The sequence below is a fragment of the Rutilus rutilus genome (genome assembly GCF_951802725.1).
Source record: "Rutilus rutilus genome assembly, chromosome: 22".
Taxonomy (NCBI): Eukaryota; Metazoa; Chordata; class Actinopteri; order Cypriniformes; family Leuciscidae; genus Rutilus; species Rutilus rutilus.
This window is the reverse complement of record NC_140227.1, coordinates 26339417-26346205: the sequence shown is the minus strand read 5'-3', so window position 1 is coordinate 26346205 and position 6789 is coordinate 26339417. Positions and strand designations below refer to the sequence as shown.

Genomic DNA, 6789 nt, shown 5'->3' with positions numbered 1-6789 from the left:
ACATAAAAATGACATTTTTACCTACCTACCATAGGTAAAAAAATAAATAAATAAAAACCTATACACCTTAGATATTACCTTGCAAATTACCATCAATATCAACTTCACACACATTGATTTACTTCCCATTTACATTTAAAAGCCTCGAGATTATCAACTAGCTTATAATAAGCATATTCTATTTTAACACGTGTTTTTATCAATCCTTTCAAAATTGATAAAACATCAGTGGACCCCGTATCATTTATTTTTCCTTTACGTGACAAACCAAATTGCCATTTTTGCCTGTCCAAATAATTTTTTTTGTAAAACAAGTACTTCCTTTTTACTTCGAATATATTTTGGCCCATAAATAAAACCCATTGGGGTAAAAACGATGCCCAACGATTGGCACCACTTCTCTAATTCAGAAAATAATAACTGCAATCTCCCACAATTAAAAAACAAATGGAAAACAGTTTCCTGTACCCCACAAAAAGGGCATCCCCTCCCCTACCTCTGGATCAAGGTGTGCTCTGTGTCTGTTTGTAGCTATTATACCATGCACTATCCTCAGTAGGAGGTTTGTACAGGGACCTCCAGCTACCTTTAGGGGAAGCACCTGCTCCAAACACCTCTTGCCATTTTGACTCCTTTACACTGTCCAACGTTTGAAGGTATAAAACTTTTACACACATAAAGAGCCTTTTTTCCAACATCACTGAACAAGCCAAGTTGGGGTGTCCCAAAAGACAGCAGTCCACCCTCCAATTCATTCCATAATCCAGTCTCTGCAGAAATAGTCAACTCTGGGAAGGAAAAACAATCCTCTTCATCATCATGCGTTTCCAGAGACAGTCTGTAATCCAAAGGTAGGGCTTTACTCAACTGAGTCAGTATGTTCTGCGCGAGCCGAATTGATCTTATACCCAGTTTTTCAGCTAAAAAGGCAGCAGATATCCATCCTTCCTCAGATAAAAATTGTCCAACTTTTAATAACTTTGCAGTCTTTAGAGTATTTCTTAGAGATATTGACTTTAAAATATTTAAGTCCAATGCAGGATTGAAAAGAATCAGTTCTTCTTTCAGCCACATTCTCTGCACACCATTGTGTTCTCGGGATACTCTGCAAACTGTCCACGATGTTAAAATTGACCTGCACTGTTAAAAATTACCAGCAATTCACAATAATTAACAGTATTATTTTACAGTAACTTGTTGTAATTAAGTTTCCCTGTAATATCCCAATGAATACCTGTAAAAACTACAGTATCCTTGGATTTTACAGCATTTAACTCTTATTTTACAGTAAAATATTGCAATCTAAAACCTGTTGTTATATCACAACAAGGTCTGTAATATCACAGCAACACAGTGAAAAAAAAAAGGATTTCACAGCATTAAACAGTATTATTACAGTGAAATATTGTATTGAAATTATGCCCTGGAAAGTCACATGACATAACCGAACTGTTTTGAATTTGAACTGAAAAGGCGCGGTCGTGTCCCTCTTCTGAATTTCCGGGCTGAATGGAGAAGGTGAGTAGCATACATGTTTGCAGCACTTACACCCATGTTATTTTAATATGATGATAATATTTACTTTCAAATAAACGTTTATCGCATGACACAGTTCACATTTTGTTAGCAAGTGCCCGGAATTGTTGAAAGTTCTCTCACAGCATTTGCTAATAGTAGTAATGTTAGTAGCTAATGAAGAGAGTTTCGCTATAATTTTTCATGTCACTATCACCGTTTAGACAAATCTGGTGTTTGTAAAGTTTATAAAAACCAATGATGGGACAAACATTACTATTTATGTGTGCACATTTCTGTAATTAGTCAAGGTTATCATAGATTAGCAGGGCTAACCGTTAGCTGTTTAACTTTAATAACTTAGTGATTCAAACGGTCCATGAAAAAATATTTTTTTCAGCGGATATCCTAGTTACAACATGATTGAGCTAACTGTTAAGGGGGTCGCACACCGGATGCGCAACTCGGCGCCGCGCCGCGCCACGTCTTTTAAATTCGAACACATTATTCTCTATGAGAATGTAAGAGGAAGATATACATCTCTATAAATGTAAATTTTATATAAAACCGTGTAAATGGCGCTCTGTGGCGCGGCAGGATTTTGAACACGGTCCTGAGCCGTTGCTGGGCGTCGCGGACAGACGCCGAAAGGCGCCGCCGGTGTGTGTACTCTCATAGAGAATAATGTGTTCGAATTTAAAAGACGTGGCGCGGCGCGGCGCCGAGCTGCGCATCCGGTGTGCGACCCCCTTTAGTCTCATGTCGTGTTCGACAACGGGAGGGTTTTAACATTAGGGTTTCCCACTTGTCCTGATATGAATGAATAATAATTGTAAAAGTTGTAAATGCACGTTAGAGTGAGCAATCTCAAAGTGCTACAGAAAAAAAACACTATATATATATACCACTATCATTTTTGACATACGGCTAAAATTAAATTACAATGATCAATGATCATAATCTGCATTCAAACTGAAATTCTTATTTTTGGTTGCATTTGTGTAATTTCTCCTTTTACTTTTCTTTCCAGGTCATCAGAGAGAGTTTGATGCTTGAAGTTGATGTAAGATTTTTTATTCAAATATTTAAAATGCAAAATGAGTGATTACATTATCAACATTTACCTTGCATGATTTACTACCTCTGACCAATGAACAATATTTATCCTTTATCCTAAATCCATGCTATTGTGTGTTAACTATGTTACAGCCATGTGCCACTGGTCAATACTGCAGAACTCCCCAGCAGCCCCTGCTTGATCATTCAAGGTAATGTTACTTTGATCTAGTATCGACATTTCTAACTCATTATTTTGTTTTCATTCTAGAAATCTACAAGACCACAATAAGTAATAATAATTATAATAATAATAATAATTACATTTGTATAGCCATTTGTATCTTAAGCAGATCGCAAAGTGCTCATAACACATAATGCTGTATCTGTTCATTTCAGGTGACATGATGAAGCCCTCTGGATGGCTTATATCCATCGAGGGACATGTCGTGATGGGCCCACACCCTTTCTTTTTACACGGAGTAGCTGCTTTCTTCAGCAGCTATTACGTCTTCAACCTTGAGTATCCTGCCGCTGGATCGTCAACGCTGGAGTTCATTCAAAGGTATTTTATAAAGATCACATTTAATCTTGTAATTCACATTATAGTACAGGCTTCCAACTCAATGATTGTCTTGAGGTCTAAAATGCTGACAAACGAGGTACCTGAGGCCCCGTCCACACTACCGCGTTTTTGTTTAAAAACGGAGACCTTTTGCTACGTTTACACCTCCCGTCTACACTAAAACGGCAAAAACGGAGACCCAAAACTGAGAAGTTTAGAAACGCTGCCGACCCGTTTTTCGTTTTGAAACTCCGGAGGGCGTTTTAGTGTGGACGGGTCAAAACGGAGGACTTTAGAAACGATGACGCAGAGGCTCGCGCTCGGCTCTATGATTGGGTGTCATCAGTCATGGAGTATACACAGGTAATATTCAGTACCAGTAAACTCCACCCGCTGGAACAGTTTCTTACAGTAAGAAGAAGAAGAAACTGCCTCTTGGAAGCGTCTCAGGTGCGGCTCGCGCAGTAAACGCATAGCACTACATGCTATATAGAACCAACGCCTATTTTTCATGCGACACGCAAGCGTGTTGGAAGCGTTTCCAAGAAAAATAGAATAGGAAAACATGTTTATATGTCATTTTGACACAAATACATATTAATAAGTTTACACCGGCACGCGCATGCCCAGTGTTGGTGAATGGTCACGTGATACGCGTTTTCAGTCGTTTTAATGTGGACGGAGATCAATTCTAATATGCAGCTAAAACGCTGGTGTGGACGGCGATCGTATTCGTTTTAATTCTCCGTTTCTAAACTAAAACGCAGTAGTGTGGACGGGGCCTGAGGCTAGCCTGGTGAGACCACCCTGATCTCGCGAACTCATTCAATTTCGCTCTGCAGATCAGTCTGGGTTTCTACACATGTTATGCTGACAAATACCTGCTGGTCCAATCACAGCTATTTATTTTGTTTTGGGGCAGGCTATGTGATGATGATTTTGAAACGTCTATTGCGAAATGCGAATGTATTGAATGAAGTAGATGAAATTTTCTTTCAAAGCAGAACAAAATGCTCTCAGGCCCTTTATTGAAAAGGATATGCTTGTCATACTTTCAACAGGGTTTGGTTTTAATTTACCAACTGGCCAATTGCGTGAAGATGCATTTCAGTGGCGGCACACGTTGATATGGCCTCTCATAGTAGAAAATCAACCCTATTTGCCTCAGGCAAACCTAACCTGAGGCACCTTGGCTAAAAATGGCTAAAAAAAAATTATGGTGAGAGTAAGATCTAACAAGTTTGGATTATAAATCTATTAGGGTTTGATGTGGGGAAAAAGCACAGCAAAAAGCACACCTTGATAAATGCTGTCTGCAATACATACTGTAAGTCTATTTGAAACTGAAACTATCTTTGCTTATTAACAGGTGCTTCCTGGGCATCAATCCTGAAAGAGGCTCAAAGACCAAGAAGCGGACAACAATGAACCCTCATGTGAGCACCCTTTTGAGGAAACTTATTGACTTTGAGTGGGCATCATAGTTTTTTTTTGCAGCGGTAGTTGTCAGGCTCAGTTTTGAGTAGCCTTGTTCTTTTTGTAATTTTTCAAGACAACTTTGCACTACAAGATTTTTACACAATGCTGTTGCGTGTGGACTCATTATAATGTTTGAGACTGAGAGGAGCGCCTGACCCCTTTACAACATTCCTTCATCGCTCTCTTATCTTGCCATGAAGGCCTCATTCCCATCCTGTCCATTACTGTTATTGTGACACAGCTAGTTGAATTGCAAGTTTGCACAATTTCTCTGCATTTTCTGACTTTTATGACTAGAAAGTTGAATTTCTTGAACTCTTGAAGTTCTTGGCATCTGCTGTACATTGAAAAATATGTATTTGTTAATAAATATGCCATTGGGCTAACATTGACTTTACCTCAGAGTTGTTTGTTGGGGGGAGGGGGTTAATTGTACAATGATTGTAAATTCACAGTATATTATTGTCAACTTGTACATTACTTTCAAAGTACACACTGTAAAAGTACAGGGCCTTGTAACAATGTACAGCAAAAGATTGTAATTCCCCAGTAATGTACTGTAATATCACAGTAATTGCTTTGTCATTGAAGCTGTGAAGTTACAGTATACAGTTGTGCTTTTACAACAATGCATTGTAAAATCACAGATATAAAATTACAGTAAATTGCTGTGAGTATATTTCACAGTATATTGCTGTAATCCTTACTGTGAAAGTCATGCAAAATTTATCCAATTATTTATTGTAAATTCACAACGAAAATTTTTGCAGTGTGTAGAAAACTGTTAATCCAGACAGGTCTATCTTGTTGATGTCCATTAGGAATAAATGGCGGTCTAGCCCCATATTGCCTGCTCTCCTCAGTAGGGTACAGGCGACTTCAGCCCAGCTCACATCTTCCCCATACAGGAGTTTCTTCACGGTCTGGAGTCTGAAGGCTTTTACTCTTGATCTTATGTCTACTAGTCCTTGTCCTCCTTCTTGCAGAGGTAGATACAGCACCGATGCTTTCACCCAGTGTTGTCCCGACCAGAAGAAATCTACCAGGCACATTTGTAGTCTTCTCACTATATCTTCTGGTGGTTCCAGAATCCTCATTCTGTGCCACAAAGATGCAGCAGCCAAACTGTTACAGACAAGCACTCTTCCCCTGTAGGACAGCTGGGGCAGCACCCATTTCCAGTGAGACAACCTTGCACACACTTTTTCCACTAAACCCTCCCAATTTCTTTTTCTTTTAATACAATAAGACTGATCTTTGTGGACATTAAGATGCTCATTTCGATTAATTTTCCCGACCGACAACCGGCACTCTTTAATCGATTATTAACCGTTAACTGATAAGATTCCAAATAAAAATGACGGGTATCTGTGACCCTTTAAAAAAATAGTTTTTTTGTTTGTTTTTTTTAGGGTTTATTTTAACGTGCAAAGTGCAAACAGCAGCATACAGAACAGATCAACAACAGAACCTGGATTCAGTTTAAATTTTCACGCACCTGCAGCATTTCTGACAGTGAGAGAAAAACAGAACAAAATAATACAAATAAAAAACAAAATAGGCCTACACTAAATATATTTTTTAAACTTAAATAATTAACAAATTAAGATGAAAAAATGAAAACACTGAATCCGTTTGAACAAAGCTTTCAAAAACCGGATTTTTTTTTTCCTTTAGACTAAGATTTTTCGTTAAATAAAAATAGCAGCCCTACCTCAACACCTTGTCTAATTTTTATTTAAAAAAAGCAACATATCAATCGACGTGATGTGGGGTCAGTCTGGAGCGCAGCCTGTTGACAGTCAAACGCGAAGTGTATTCGCATCGCGTTATTTACTCGCTCTAGATTACTCGCGGGATGTTTTTCTTGTTTTTCGCGTCACTCGCGAATAAAAATATACCGCGCAAAGGAGTGTCATCATCATCAACAACAACAACACAATTTCTTTCTGCCATAATTGTTCCGTCATGTCTGAAATAAATGATATTGCTGCTCTGTAGGCCTACTTGTTGTGGAAGTCCCAAATACGGAGGAAAGCCAAACGCCGACGTGTCTGGGTTCACATCACCATCCAGAGGCGCACTCAACTCGGTGAATTTCACCTCTTCACGCAAATTTTCTGCTCGAGTTGAAAATTTTCAACTTGTCTTGCGTGGAAGACGCGATTGAGGCC

At 38.7% G+C, this 6789-nt stretch overlaps 1 long non-coding RNA gene across 1 annotated transcript; it reads left to right on the top strand.

The window, feature by feature from the left end:
* The first annotated feature begins 1462 nt into the window (after positions 1–1462).
* LOC311281590 lies at positions 1463–5007 on the top strand. Its single transcript, XR_014625822.1, has 5 exons — positions 1463–1518; positions 2546–2578; positions 2725–2783; positions 2971–3136; positions 4506–5007. It is a non-coding gene; the product is annotated as an uncharacterized lncRNA (long non-coding RNA).
* Positions 5008–6789: the final 1782 nt, after the last annotated feature.